The following is a 16,754-nucleotide window of genomic DNA, read 5'->3' as shown; positions in this document are numbered from 1 at the left end:
GTTCATTTTTGCCAGATAATGAGTTATGAGAAGACTTTTAGTTTTCAGAGATTTTTTTATTTCAGAAATTTGGATATGGGATTGTAGATTATATCACGTTATCTGTTTGTTTATTCTCTATCTGCCACTACTAAAATGTAAACGATGTCAGAGAAAGAGCTTCCTGTTTTGCTTGCTGTTATATCCTCAGAGCCTGGAACAATGCCGGGCACATGAGCATTCAGTAAATGTGTTGAATGAATGCATTGAAGAGTGGAAAGGATAATGCCCAAAATGGAACACCTGATCCTTCTCAAGTCATATAATTACAAAAATCAAATAAGCAAAAAATCTGAGAACTGTTTAGTTTCTTTATATGCATTTAATCGTAAATGGCTAAGGACTTATTTTTACTCACATTCAGCAATACAGACATCTTGAACAATCACAAGCACCCATACATATATGTAAAGAAAAGATTTTTAAAAACTGCAAATACTGAACATGCTTGAAGCCTGGAGAAATGCCATTACTTCACTCACATTGATTCACTAACAATAAGGAAATAAAATAGTCTTCTTGTAAGTATGAACTCCATAAGAAATATGCATTTAAAATACAGCATCTCTTTATGAGGAACTACAATTTTTGAAGAGAAGGTTATATCCTGTTTATGTGGGGGAAAAAAAAGAAGAAGGGCTGCATAATAAAGGAAGCCTATAATCTCTGTGTAACAAATACAAGAAACAGAGATCAATCTAATATACATATATACCTTAATGGCCTATTTGGCAATAGAAAATAGTAAAGACATAATATAAACATTTGTTTATAGCCCATTTGAAAGATACTTCTTGTTTTGTTTGTTTGTTTGTTGAGGAAGATTGGCCCTGAGTTAACATCTGTACCAATCTTCCTTTACTTTATATATGGGACGCCACCACAGCATGGCTTGACGAGTGATGTGTAAGTCTGCGCCCGGGATCTGAACCCGGGAACCCCAGGTGGCCAAAGTGGAGCACACGAACTTCACCACTACACCACTGGGCAAGCCCTGAAAGATTCTTCTTAAAAGAGAAATGTCCGTTTTCATGATACTGTCATCCTTGTGTTGAATGAGGTCTTATTCAAATCATACACTTCTTTTAGGTGGGACTTATATTTAAATCATTCTGGAAAAAAAATCTATTTGGAAGTCATTTTCTTAAATTGTACTAAAATTTATATACAATAAAATTCACTCTTTTTAGGTGTACTATTTGGTGAATTTTGAGTCATAATCAAGACATAAATCAATCACAGTCATAAATCAAGATTTATAATATTTTCATCACACCAAAACATTTCCATGTGTCCCTTTGTAATCAATCCCTCTCCTCTGCTCCCATTCTCAGGTCCTGGCAATGGCCAATCTGTTTTTATACCTACAATTTTGCCTTTTCAGGAATGCAAAATAAGGTATGTTATTTCTGACTTCTTTCTCTTAACATAATGCCCTTAAAAAACATCCATGTTGTTTCCCTTATGCTTTTTATTGCTGAATCGTGTTCCATTGTATGAATACACCACAATTGTTTACACATTCAACAGGTGATGGACATTTGAGTTTTTGCCAAATTTTGGCCACTACAAATGAAGATGTTATAAATATTCATGACAGGTCTTTGTGGTGACTTATGTTTTCATTTCTTTTGATAAATGCATAGGAATGGAAGTTCTGACTCATATGGTAAGTGTATATATAATTTTGTTAAAAAACAACAACAACAGCAAAAACCTGCCAAACTGATTGCTAAAGAAGCTATATCATTTTGCATTCTCACCACGAAGGTGTAAAATTTCTAGCTGGTCTGTGTGATCTCAACACATGGTATTGTCAGTATTTTAACTTGTAGCAATTCATGAATACTCTTCAGCAGTAAAAAGGAACTATTGATACAATGCAAGAAAGTGGGTGGATGAACGTCTAGGATATTACACTGAGAGAAGCCAGTATCAAAAGGTTACATTCTGTGTGATGTAGCATACTTTTATTTGACATTCCTGAAAAGATAAAACTATAGTGACAAAAAGACAGATCAGTGGTTGCCAGGAGCGGTGGATAGGAGTGTGACTATAAAAGAATAGCATGAGGGTGTTTTCACAGTAATGCACAGTTCTGCATCCTCAGTGTGGTGGAGGTGTCTATTTGTGTATAGACACACAAATCTATACATGTGTCAAAATTCATGGAACTGTGCATGAAAAGAAAAAAGGCAATGTTACCATATGGTGATATAAAAAGTGAAAAAACAATGAAAAAAGTTAAACTTTAAAATTGTTGCAATTTTAGTGAGGATGTAGGAATTTCATTGTGGATTTAATTTGTATTTCCCTGATGTTGAATAATGTTGAGTATATTTTCACATTCTTATTTGGCATTGGAACATTTTTTTTTGGTAAGTGCGAATTCAAATCTGTTGCCCCGTTGTTTTGATTAGGTAGTTTGCCTTATTATTAAGTTAAAAGTAGTTTTTATGTATTCTAGATAGTAGGACTTTATCAGCTACCTATTATGCAAATATTTCTCCTAGTCTATGGTTTGAGTTTATATTCTGTCAAAAATATGTTACAAAGAGCACAATTTTCTAATTTTGGTAAACCCGTTAGTCTTTTTTCATTTTTAGTTCATACTATTTTGTCCTATTAAAAAGCTTTATTTAACCCAAGGCCCCAAATACTGTCTTGATTTTTCTCCTAAAAGTGTTATCGTTTTAGTTCTTATATTTAGATCTATGATGTTTTTGAGTTATGTTTGTCTACAGTGTTGGATATTGTATATGGTATGTTTCATTTTTTACAGAGATGTTCAGTTTTTACGCCATGTTTTGTTGATAAGGCTATTCTTGCCCATTTAATTATCTTGACATCTTTTTTGAAAAATCGGTTGAATGCACACACATACACACACATGGATATTCTTCTAACTCTATTCTAATCTATTGATTTAATGTGTATCCTTAGGCCAATTCCACACTCTCTGATTAGCTGTAGCTAATAGTAGCTGTAGCTCTATAGTAAGTCTTAAAATTGGGTAATGTAAGTTCTCAAACTTTATACTTTTATTTCAAAGTGTTTTGATTCTCAACATATATTAAACCATTAGCTTGTTGAATTTCTTTGAGTCTATAAAGCAATTTGGGGAGAACTGCCACATTAATACTGAGTCTTCTGGTCCAGACATGTCACATCTCTGAGTTGATTTAGATATTGTTTTCTTAATTGTCTCAGAAATATTTGTCATTTTCTATGTATAAATTTTTCATATATTTTGTTAAATCTATCACTATGTATTTTATGTTTCTTAATCCTAAGGTAAAAGGTATTGTTATAACTTTATTGGGATATGATGTATTCGTAATAAATTTCACCCATTTTAAGTAAGTATATAATCTGATGAGATCTGTTAAATATTTGCAAATGTGCAACCATCAACACACTTAAGTTTTAGAATAGTTCCATACTCCAAAAATTTTCCCAAATGTCCCTTTGCAGTCAATTCCTATTCTGACTCCTTTTCCTAGGCAACAACTGATTTTCTTTCTGTTGCTATAATTTTGCTTTTGAGAATGGAATATTAACTTATTTCATGTTTTGTGTCTAGTTTTTTTTACTTGGTATGCTATTTTGAGATTCAGTCACGTTGTTTTTTGTATCACTGGTTTCTTCTATTTTATTGCTGCATAATATACCATAATGTGGAAATACTACATTTTATCCATTCAGTTCTTGATATTTATCCATTCAATTCTTAATACGAACTTTTCCCAATATTGTCTATTACAAATGTTGCTGCTGTGAACATTTGTGTACAAGTTTGTGTGGGCATACGCCTTCCTTTTCCTTGGAAATAGAATAACTTAGTCATGTGGGAAAGGAACGTTAATTTTAATAAATACAGCCAGATATTTTTTCTAATGTTTCTGCATCATTTTTCATCCCCATTAGCCATGTCTTAGTGTTCAACTTCCTTCATATCTTTGCCTACGTTTAGCATTTGCAATCTTTTTATTTTTAACTATTCTTGTGCATGCACTTTGGTATCTCATTTTGTTTTATTTTTGCTTTTACCTGATGTCAAATGATTTTGAGCATTTTTTGTGAAATTACTGTTCAAATCTTCCCCCTTTTTAAAAAATTGTATGGTTTGTCTTTGTATTATTGTTATGTAGTCTTTTTATATTAAGAATCCCATACCATTATTCTACATATATCCTTTGCAAATATTGGATTCTAATCTGTGGCATGTTTTTTCGGTTTCTTAATGGTGTCTTATAAAAAGCAGAAATTTAATTTTTTATTAATCTTTTTTATCAAAATTTTTCTTTTGTAATTAATACTCTTTGAAGCCTAAAAAATCTTTGCCTATCCCAAAGTTTTGAATATTTCCTTCTATGTTTTCTTCTAGAAGTTTTATGGTTTAGCTTTTACTTTTAAGTCCCATGATCCAATTTAAGAATTTTTGGTTATATTTTGAGGAAACTTTTGAAGTTGGTTTTTTTTCATATGAAAAGCCAGTTGTTCCAGGACCGCATGTTGAAAATATATTTTCCCTATTGAATTGTTTTGTTAGTTTTGCTGAAAATTAACTCAAAGTGTGTGTGTATGTGTTGTGTTTGTGTAGTCTACCTATTCTGTTCTCTTCATCTATATGGTTATCCTCATGCAAATACCACACTATATTGATTACTGCAGCTTTTCATATATTCTTGAAATTATGTGGTACTAGTCATTCCACTTTGTTCTTCATTTTCAAAACAGCTCAACTCTAGGTCTTTTGCAATTGCATACAAATTTTAAAACCAATTTCAATTTATTAAAAAATAACTACTAGGATCAATTTTAAAAAATCAACATCTTAAGAAAATTGAGTCTTCCAATCTATGAACATGATAAATCTTTTTTTAAGTCTTCTTGATTTTTCCTTTGCAATATTTTGTAGATATCAGTGTATAGCTCTCATATCTTTCAGTAAATGTACTGCTAATAAATTAATTATGTTTACTTAATATTTTTATAATTATTCATTGCTATTATGTAGAAATCCAATTTTTTTATATTGACATTGTATCCTTTAAACTTGCTAAATTTGCATATGGTTCAGGTTGCTCTTTTTAAAGATGTCTTATGATTTAACTACTTACACGTATTTTGTTTGTCTGCATATAAGACAGCATTTTTTCCTTCCCAATATTTATGTTTTTTTTTTTTTTTCCTTGCTTAACTTCACTAGTTAGGACCACAGTCCAATTTTAATTAGAGGTGGTGTGAATGGAAATTTTCGTTTTGTTCTCAATCATAGGATGAGAGCATTCCATCTCTCAATATTAAATATCAGCTAATCATGGGTTTTCTGTAAATGTACTTTATCGAGTTGAGGAAGTTATCTTCTATTCTTAGTTCACTGATAAATTTAACAAAGATGGATTTTTAATTTTGTTAAATTCTTTCTCTATACCTATGGAGATCATTATATATTTTCTTATCTACTTTGTTGATATGCACAATTACAATGTTTGCTTTTTAAATATTAAGCCATCCTTGATTTCCTTAAATAAGCCTACTTGGCAATGATGTGCTACTATTTTTATATCATTTTTAGATATTTCTGGATTCAAGTTGTTAATATTTTGTGAGGTTTTTTGAGTCTACATTTGTGAGGGATATTGTTCTGTAATTTTATTTAAATATTATATTGTTTTTCCTGATTTTGGTATCAGCATAAGGTTGGTCTTATAAAATGTTACATATTCCCTTCTCTTCCATTTGTGGAGGAGTTTGTATATAATTAGTATTTTTATTTCTTTAAATTTGGTAGTATTCACTAGTTAAGAATCCATTTAGGCCTGGATTTTTTTTTTTTTTTTACAAAACCTTCAGCTATGAATTTTATTTAATTTCAGCATATCTAATTCTTCTTTGGTTGCCATCTGTTAAGGAATTCAACCATATCATCAAATTTCTAGGATGTATTGGCATTAAATATTGATAATATTACCCCCTTTTTTTTCTTTTTATTTATTTATTTATTTTTTTATTTTTTTTATTTTTTTTTTTTAAATTTTTTGTTTATTGCAGTAACATTGGTTTATAACATTGTAAAAATTTCAGGTGTACATCATTGTACTTCTATTTCTGCATAGATTACATCATGTTCACCACCAAAATACTAATTACAACCCATCACCACACACATGTACCGAATTATCCCTTTCACCCTCCTCCCTCCCCCCTTCCCCTCTGGTAACCACCAATCCAATCTCTGTCCCTATGTGTTTGTTTATTGTTGTTATTATCTACTACTTAATGAAGGAAATCATACGGTATTTGACCTTCTCCCTCTGACTTATTTCACTTTGCATCATGCCCTCAATGTCCATCCATGTTGTCACAAATGGCTGGATTTCATCGTTTCTTATGGCTGAGTAGTATTCCATTGTGTATATATACCACAGCTTTTTATCCATTCGTCCCTTGATGGGCACTTAGGTTGCTTCCAAGTCTTGGCTATCGTGAATAAGGCTGCAATGAACACAGGGGTGCATGTACCTTTGCAAATTGGTGTTTTCAAGTTCTTTGGATAAATACCCAACAGTGGAATAGCTGGATCATATGGTAGTTCTATCGTTGATTTTTTGAGGAATCTCCATACTGTTTTCCATAGTGGCTGCACCAGTTTGCACTCCCACCAGCAGTGTAGGAGAGTTCCCTTCTCTCCACATCCTCTCCAACACATGTTGTTTCCTGTCTTGTTAATTATAGCCATTCTGACAGGCGTGAGGTGATATCTCATTGTAGTTTTGATTTGCATTTCCCTGATAGTTAGTGATTTTGAACATCTTTTCATGTGTCTGTTGGCCATCTGTATATCTTCTTTGGAGAAATGTCTGTTCAGGTCTTTTGCCCATTTTTTAATTGGGTTGGTAGTTTTTTTGTTGTTGAGATGCATGAGTTCTTTATATATTTTGGAATTTCTAGGATGTATTGGCATTAAATATTGATAATATTACCCCCTTTTTTTTTCTTTTTAATGTCTGTTGGTTTTGTGGGGTTTTCCTTCTTTCATTCCTCTAATTATTAAATTAATTTTTGTATTGTTTTTCATTAGTCAAGTGAGCTAGAAGATTATCAATTTTAATATATTTTCAACAACCACGTTTTACTTTGATTTATTTCCTATAATGTTTTCTTTCTGGCTTCTAATTCATTGATTCCTTCTGTCATTGTTATTTCCTTCCTTCTACTTACTTTGGGTTAAATTTGAGATTATTTTCTTTTCTAATAAAAGAGTATAATGTCCGAAATTTCCCTCTAAGAGCAGCTTTAGCTGCACCCCACAAATTTTGATATATTAGGATTTTATTTTCATTCAGTTCAAAATACTTTTTTAAATTCTCTTTTTCTCTTTTACACATGCATATTTCAAAGTATGGTTGTTATTTTTCAAACATATTAGACATTTTCTTGTTTTTTCTCTCATTCTTATTCCTACTTTAATTCCATTGTTTTCAGAAAACATACTATGTATGATTTTTTTTAATTTACTAAAATGTTATGGCTCATATTATGGTCTAACTTGGTGAATGTCTCACATGTACTTGAACAGAATGTGTAATCTTCTCATGTTAGTAAGTTCTATTAATGTCAATTAGGTCAATATATTTGACAGTGTTGTGCAAGTCTATATGTTTCCTGAGTTTTGTCTATACATTACCATACATTACTATAAATCTCTATATTACTAAAAGAGCTATGTTTAAGTATAATTGTGCATGTGTCTATTACTTTCTCTATTCTATCAGATTTTGCTTTATGTAATTTGAAGTTCTGTTATTAAGCATGTATGCATTTAGGGTTGTTATAGTTTGTTGATAAATTGAGCTTTTTATTATTTTTTAATTTAGCTTTTCATCTTTAGTAATATTCTTGATCAGAAGTCTACTATTAGTAATATTTCTTGATCAGAAGTCTACTTTTTCTGATATTAATTTTAGAAAATTCTCAGCTATTATCACTTCAGTGATTTCCTGCACCCCATTTTCCATCACTTCTCTTTCTGAGACTCAAAATACACATTTGTTAGATAACTTGATACTTTCCCACAGTTCTTGTATTTTCTATTTATTTTAATTCCTCTTTAATAATTTCAACATCACAGCCATCTTTATATCTGGTTTTGCTGACTATTTTATCTCTTGACAATGGGTCATTTTCATTCTTACTTTTTTGCATGTCTCATAATTATTGTATTGAATGTCAAGTATTTTTTGTAAAAAAAATAGAAACTAAAGTAACTAATTGGAAATATGTATGTTTATTCTTCTTTTGGGTCATTAGTATGTGGAATTGGCTAGTGTAGTCTGTAGTTGAGCTGAATTTGGATTTTGTAGTTTTTATATTTACCTTCAGTGTTTTAAATTAGTTTAGTAATAGATTAAAGCTATCTTGTGTTTACTGTGTAGCCTGAAGCCTTGGAGATAGTTTTTGAGTGCTTCTCTCCAACCTCAGCTTTCAGCATGCACTACATGCCTACATCGTAGAATGGATAGCTCTCTGTACTCTTGCCCCTAACCTAGTGATAAACTCTTATTGCATTTTACTCCATGTAAGGCTCCCAGTGATGGAGGTGAGGGAAGAAAGTGTGTCTCAGATCTTCTGCTTTAGCCTCAGTCTTAGGCAGACCCTGTGAACTTGAGCCTAAGGAGCAAGACCTTTGCAATATTTAGGTTTCCTACCGTTTCTCCCATGGCACACAAAGCCTCCTTTTTATTGGTAAGATTTCTTGAGCTTGAATGAATTTCCCAACCCTTCCTTAGTTGTAGCATGTCTCTGCTTGGTATCAGCATAGGATATTAGAAACAAACCTCCTGCTCTTTCTATGGTGGCAAATGGCTTTTCTACAGTGTCGGTGCAGGGTAGGAAAAATGGATATTCTACTCTTTTTTGATGACTTTTGCTTGGAAGTTTATGCAGTGGGGGGAGGGGGGTTATGTCTTTGTCCCTGTGGCAGACAATTTTGTTTTATATCAGAGCAGAGTTGTCAGTGGTGGTTGACCACTCTCTTTTACTTACATAGGGTCAGGGTTGTGGAAGGCCTTCTCCTATTCCTCTTTCAGATCTTATCAAGCTCTGACATCTAAACCACCAAGGTGGCTTCCTCAAGTCTCTGCTGTAAATATTTCTTATCAATATCCAGAGAAGGCCCATAGTAAAGAGATGTCAAAGGGTGTGTACTTCCCGCATGTCTGTCCACCCAGGAATTCTAAACTAAATGCAAGCCCATACTTGGCCCTTAAGAATTTGTTACATTTGAGTCATTTTCTTGTTAATCATTTTTATGACTCCCAACTCTTTTTCCTGTGATCTATCATATGTAAAATGGACCATGTGTCTGATTCATGTGTCCTATCTCTCCTTCAAGTGTTTTATAGCCATTTGTAATTCCGTCCACCTGCTTGCCTTAATCCGTCAGCTTTCAGATAGAGAGAAAAGATTATAATTTCTTTATGATTTATGGTATCTTTTGTTGTAAATATTAGTGATATTCTTTTGCAATCTTCTATATCCTAAGAGGAAACAGAACCTGTAGGAGTCAATTTTTCAAGGGAATATTGAATTAATATGCTTTATAAAACTACAGCCAATCTGTTAATCTTCTCTGAACTTTATAGTATGCCTATGAGTATACTACGGATTTTTTTAAGTTGCAAAAATATAAACATCGATCTTGCAGCTCAAAGATTATTTTAGGAAAAAAGATACTGCAACACCGTTATTTGAAGACTGCAAAGCATGGGGCATACTCTTATGGACGTAAGACTCTAGAATGGAAACACCTTAATGTGGGCTAAGTAAGATGATTGTATTTACCAGAGGGGTTGGAATTTGATCAGGACTGTGAATATTGTGTACCATTTGGACTGGTAGAAGCTATGGAGCAACAAATTTCCCAGTAAAGGTAACAGCATGACTAGTACAGCACAGTGCTACTGGGCAGACCAGAGTGCAGTAAACCAAGCTAAAAGCAACCCTCAACTTCAGTTTGAAATGTGGTCAAATATGGGACAGAACTTATACTAAACACTTTAACATCGTTATTTTTTATCTCCAGATCTCTCAAATTCTTTGTTTAATGACTTGTGCAGGCTCCATATCCTCATTGGATATAGTCCAAATAATATACCTTTTATTATGTAATTAAGGTTCCCAGAAATAGCATACTTCTGACTATGTTTATTTGGGGAGAATCTAATGGGGATCAGATGTAGGACAGCTATGAATTAAGTATTTATATAATGCGATCTCTTCACGAAATATATTTGATCTTGACCTCATTTAAAATATCTCCCAATGTTTTAAGGTATCCCTACTGCATTATACTCTTTCATAGAGCTTTATGTTTAGAGATAACAAGCAGTAAGGAAGTGTGGAAAAGGAGGGCATGTAGCATACTGGTTGAGAGTATGGAATTGGGAATGTCCCAGGGATTTATGTTCCAGATTCATCAATTACTGTTCAATTGACTGGACTAATGGCCATGAAAAATCAAAAATAACTCGGGACGGCTGAAACTCATCCATTCTTATTTCATCTAGGTGAAATGCACTCGTTTTCTAAACGTCAGGCTTGGATATTCCTCTATAAACAATGTTTTCCACTTTTCTGAGGAATTTAGAAATTATCTCCACGCTGTTCTTACTGGTAGGAAAGCGTACACTTTTCAGGACTTGCCAATTTTAGCAAAGTTCTGAAATGAAAGCAACAAAACACTTTTTTGGAGTCATCAGTTTGGCAGCCTAATATGTACGGCATGACTTACCTAACTAGAAGCCAGAGGTCTCTCTACATAGATTGCATAGGCTAATTACCAGTTACAGAGTGTGCTTCACACAAACAGCAACCCTACACACTTCTGATTGCCCCAGGATCTTCTGCAATGAATGTCATACATGCCATGTAGCCCATATTTTACAGAAAACAACCACAATCTCTGCCACCAATTTGACAATAATAAATTTAGCAGTGTTAATGAGTTATAATGGTAAACAAACAAAAAGTAAATTGAATTTATATAAAAAATATATGAGATATCATTGTTCTACTACACCACATTAATCCACAAATTTATCCCTTAAGAAGTTTGCAAGATTTTCTTCTCATTATTGCGAAGAGAATTGAGTGTGAAATGCCCACTTACCTATAGCCTCCAATTATTTCTAAACATTGAAAAAACAACAGTAATAAAATTGATATTCATAGATTTTCTCTAATCTGTATCCAATACAGTTATCTTCTGGGTCTTTTGCTACTGACAAGATTTGCTATTTCTTATTATTGGCCTTTGTAACAGTGCCTCTGTGGGCATTAATCATAACAAAACACAGTAACTGACAACTGGCATTGATATATTTTGTGTACTCACATCCTCTTTCCAAAATAGACTATACATTCACATCCTTTACTTTATTAGACCTTATAATTTCCTTATGAATGTGGATAAACATTATTATTATTATCACCAGTTTATGGCTATAAAATGGACGTTGGAGCTGTTAGGGTACATGTTGGCTTATTTCGGATATGGATGCTTTCCACTCTGGCACGCTCAGCCACTTTGCCTTCTTCAAGAAATCGGTATTGTAAAAGAATTTTAAAGACATTTAAATATATATTTCTGAATAGATTTATGCTAAATACTCTAAAATATTTTCCATAATTATGTAAAATTCCAGAGAGTGCTTCTTCTATGCGTCCCTACTCACCAGCCCTAAACCCAACATGGTTTCAGTTTGCAGCATCATCTCAGGGAAGCAAGTGTAAATCTTGCCTTCCTCAGCAGCATAACCTCCTCTTGTGCTTCTCAGGGGCCATCAGACAGCAGGCTGGACAAAAGAATCAATGAATCAAAACAAAACCAACACACCTCTGCAGTCTTGAGTTTTGCATCTGATGTATATAGATTAATTTAGATTGTTTCCAGCTTTCTCTGCTATGACAAGATCATTAAAGGCCTAAGCAGCCTCAGAGCAGTCTGAAAAAATAATTCGAGTAAAATAGCAAATGCCATTATTAACAAGTAGTACTGGGATCTATTTTTGTAGTCAGGCTCTTGTAGTTTTGTTATCATTGCTGATACTGAATAGTTTAGGAGAGAGATATGATGGGTACCTGCTTCCTTTAAAGCACCATCATCTGGAGCTCAATCTTTCTGCAAAAACTTGAGATCTATGCTTTTTATTAAGGATAAGTAAACATATATAGAATTTTCAAAAGGAGAGCTTTTAAATTAGAGGATACCCTGTTTTAACTTGAACAATGAGCCAGTATATAAAATAGAGTAGTTTCTTCAGAATAAATTATAAAAGTGGCTACTAATTAATTGGGGGCAATGTAATGACACACATTATATTTTCTCACTTTCTTGACAATATCTGGACAACTACAAAATCTAGATCTGGCAATATTATTTATGTTTCAAACACTACTTACAGAAAGAAAATTTTCCAGAAGTTGGTCTTGTTACAAGTGAAAATTTAAAGACATCCTTGCCTTAGTTGTTAGTAATGTGAGCAAGTTGTAAAAAGGGTAAAACTTCATTTGGTATTACGAAAAAGCATTTTTATATACTATGAACCCTTCAAAGATATTTTCCTTATTCTCTAGTTTCTGTGGGGTCTTCTTTGACTAGAGGCTAGTGTATCTTTGACAGAGAATACTATGTGTAAGATAAAGGTAAACGATGCCTCAGAAAACAAACAAAAACAAAATTTACACAATTAAAATTACTTCACATCTGAGTTAGCCATGGAATCTAGTTCTTTTCAAAGTACTCAGAGAGGCAGTAAGTTACGGTAGAAAAGATGAGATTATTGAGTCAAACATACCTGAGCTGAAAGTAGAATTCTCCAGAAGGAAGTTAATTAACTTCTCTGATTCTCAGTTTCCCACATTAAACAAGTATAATAATATCAATCTTGTGATATGCTTACAAGGAGTAGAATTAATAGAAGTATCATATCTGACACATATTGGGAACTCCACCAAGGTAGCTGTTTGGTACTATTTCTACTACCAAAATTTGTTCCACAGTTGTACTTCTAGCATAAAGGATTGGAAAGTATTATAAATATGAAAGCTTGAGACCTGATTTCTGAGAGAATTTGTGTGACTCTCTAGACCTCAACTTTTTCATTTTCAAAATGAATAGGTATAGGTAAAATAAAGTTTCTACAGCTATAATAATTACTCTGAGATTATGATTCTACTTTGGAATGATCATCTCTAAAAAGCTATAAATACACCATGGAATTCTGATAATTACCTTTGGACTACTCATCTCAAAAAAAAAAAGCCAAGGTGCCAGCCTGGTGGCACAGTGGTTAAGTTTGCTCGCTCTGCATCGGTGGCCTGGGGGTCGCAGGTTTGGAGTCTGCGCATGGACCGACACACTGCTTGTCAAGCCATGCTGTGGCACATCCCACATAAAGTGGAGGAAGATGGGCATGGATGTTTGCCCAGGGCCAATCTTCCTCAGCAAAAAGAGGAGGATTGGCAATGGATGTTAGCTCAGAGCTAATCTTCCTCACAAAAAAAGAAAGAAAGAAAGAAAGAAAAAGCCAGGAATTCTAGGTCACTGAGGTATGTATTAAAGTATGGAAACAGACATTTGAAACATGAGAAACAACAGAAACAGTAGGAACAGAGAGACAATAGAACAGTAGATGAAAAACGTAGAGGTCAACGTATAATCTGTAAAATATGGCACAAGAGCAATATTGCATTAAAATTAAAATGGGAATAGAAACTTAGATAATTTACCATCATAGTAACTTTTAAAATGAAAATATATCCATGGAGAATTTAACGTTAGTTTATGTATTTTGGCAGGAATTAGATTAGTTCTTATCCTCTGCAGACGTAGAAAATAGAATGAATAATTTTACAAGGTGGAAGAAAAGAAGTAGTCAAAGGTAATTTTGGAGCTCATGATACAATGCTTAAGAAGAATGAGCCTTTATCAAGCATGTTGGACAATTAGAGGTAATATGAAGGGCCTAAAATTTGGGGGAGTGGAGTGGAGGCCCCTGAAAACCAGAAAAGAACTTAGAAAACAAATGTGCCCTGTTTTAAATCCAGAGCCTCGTTTAACGCTCAGTGCTTGGAATAAGCCAAATGAATAGATGAGGAATGAAAAAATGCAGAAGCAGGGCAACAATAAACCTTTTCTTATCAGTATAATAAAATTTAAATTAAAATTTAAAAAAGTGAACAGGTAGATAAATAAATACTTAAACTTAGCATTATGTAACTTTAGTTTTCCAAAGGTAATTATCAGAATTCCATGGTTTATTTACAGCTTTTTAGAAATGGTCATTCCAAAGTGTGAATGCCTATTATGATTTCTCCTTCGCAACGCCACACTTTTCATTATGATAAATGCTCTAGAATTGAGTGCTATTCTATGCCAGTCATCGTAATGAGGCTTTTTATTTTTAGAGCTGGCTAGATATTTTCACCTGTGCAGTGGAGTTTCTCTATAAATATTAGAAAGGGATTTAGTAAAAGAAATGTTATTCTGAAATTAATGTAGGAAAGTATTCCCTTCTCATTAAACTGTGGGCTCATTCTCCTGCTCAAGGGATATCACTACAAGTATTTTTCCCAGAATGAAAGAGCCTGATGCTATAGATAGACAAAACATAAACAGTTTCTTGTACAAAATATCAAAAACATATTTCTAATGAAGATTAAATATTAGTATTATGTAATTTTGTATTTAATGGCCCATTTAAGATATACTTTCTTTCAATTTGTGTCCATTTTCATGAGTATCTGATACTAAACTTTTCTGAATAAATACATAATTTTTGCAAATCAATTCCCATTCAACAGCCGTAAAACAAATCTTTCTATAACTTTTTATCTTCCTTCACTGCTCAGAATATCACTGCTGTTGGAAGCACAATTTCACTCTGAGTCAAAAGAATAATTCATTATCTACATTCCACCTTTGGCTCTTCTGTGTTTTTTCCATCTCTTCTGGGTCTTAAACCCAAGAACACTTTACACCTCCCTGGCTACCTAACCATGTCCTAAGCATGGCTGCCCATGTAGACTATGTTCTCTGCTAATGGTCAGTATTTTTAAGCGTTACAGCTGTGCTGCAAAATTAAGGTGCTATTTCGGAAACAATTTATATCATAATCCAGTCTTGGAAATCTACAATATATATTAGCATATTAAAGACTCTGATAAATCTTAGAGCAAAAAAAGCTAATTAACTATTTAAAATCAAAGTTTCATGATCACAATTGACCCTTTTTAATATAATATCTAATTATTTCATGACTTAATATGGTTCTTTTCTAAAAGGTTTGAAATTTTCCACAGCCTTCTAAAGAGGTAATGCTTTATAATGAAGTAGATAACACTATGGCCCATAGGTCAAATCTGTTCTATTGCCTTTATTTGTAAATAAAATTTGTTAGAACACAGCCACAGCCATGTTCCTTCATATTTCCGTATTCTCTATGGCTTCCTCAGTGCTATAGTGATGGAGTTGAGTAGTTATAACTGAGACCTTATACCCACAGAACTGAAAATATTTACTGATTTGCCCTTTATAGAAAAAATTTGCTGGCCCCGCCTTAAACTACAGGATGAACTTATAATATCAATGTGTGAGACTCCGGAGCAAGACCACAGAGGAGATACTTCTTTTTCCTTCTTAGAAATTGTTTTTCAGTAGCACACCTCAGACCACACTAAGTGACAAGAGAAAATATTGTTGCTTTGGGCCAAGAGCTACTTCCAAATTTCCAAGGCAAATGCAAGATACAGTGCAGTCTTCAATACAGATATATCATTCAAAGTCAAAGAAAAGCTGCATTTGCAAGCATGAAAACATGCAACTTGTTTTTGTTGACTTTATATCCGGGATCACAAGATCAGCACATCCATGCATCTCTATTTCAATTTACTTGCTAAATCTATAATATAAAATAAGACTTCTGACAACTTGGAAGAAATTGATGAATCCCTAAGCAGAAAAAAATATTGTGATTCTAAAGGGATCAAGGTTTGGGGCACCTTGTTTTATTTATCAGGGGGCATTGCAATGTATATAGCTACCCCCAACAAGCCTATGCACCCTGTGTGTTGTTCATCAAAAGGAGAACAGAGACAATGGGCAGGGATGAATTAGTGCAGACACATCCCCGCTGATGAGGTTTGAGAAGTAACTTAATTCTCATAGATGAAGGAGAGCACATTTATAAAGAGAGAGCTAAATTATTAAGGCTCAATTCCACACATTTCAAAACAGTCTTTTAAAAATAATTGCTGTCATTAGTGTAGTAGTCTTTCAGAGAAATGACAAGGCTACTGATTTATACTCTTGCTTTTAAAATTCCATGACCCATTTCCCTAAGGTAAAAAGATTGCAGTGGCTTAAATCTCCAAAGAGAGAACCACATTTACATTATATATTACTTTAATATTTTTTCACTTTCTTAATTAATTTTTTGAGAAATAAAGTGCAAATTTGAGTTCATGTTAATGAAGTTAGTGATTAATTACTCTCTGTCTCATTTGGAGATTTTTATTGGCAAAAGTGAATGTTAGGCATATAAGAAGTCCCAGTAGTATATAGTTACTCTATACTCTATATATATAGATTTAATTCTCATATATTTATGAGATGAATTTTTATTAGTGTTTATGATAACAAGTGAAGT

The 16,754-nt window shown here is 33.1% G+C and overlaps 1 long non-coding RNA gene across 1 annotated transcript in view; it reads left to right on the top strand.

Moving 5' to 3' along the window:
* The first annotated feature begins 1,371 nt into the window (after window positions 1-1,371).
* The window catches only part of LOC147916853 (uncharacterized), a 52,452-nt gene continuing 37,069 nt past the window's right edge, over window positions 1,372-16,754 (top strand). The window contains exon 1 of the long non-coding RNA XR_015552569.1: window positions 1,372-1,437. This is a non-coding gene — a long non-coding RNA (uncharacterized LOC147916853). The remainder of the gene's footprint in view (window positions 1,438-16,754) is intronic.

This window comes from Ceratotherium simum, chromosome 6 (genome assembly GCF_057802395.1).
Source record: "Ceratotherium simum simum isolate JZ-2026a chromosome 6, ASM5780239v1, whole genome shotgun sequence".
Lineage (NCBI taxonomy): Eukaryota > Metazoa > Chordata > Mammalia > Perissodactyla > Rhinocerotidae > Ceratotherium > Ceratotherium simum.
This window is presented reverse-complemented; position numbering and strand designations above follow the sequence as displayed.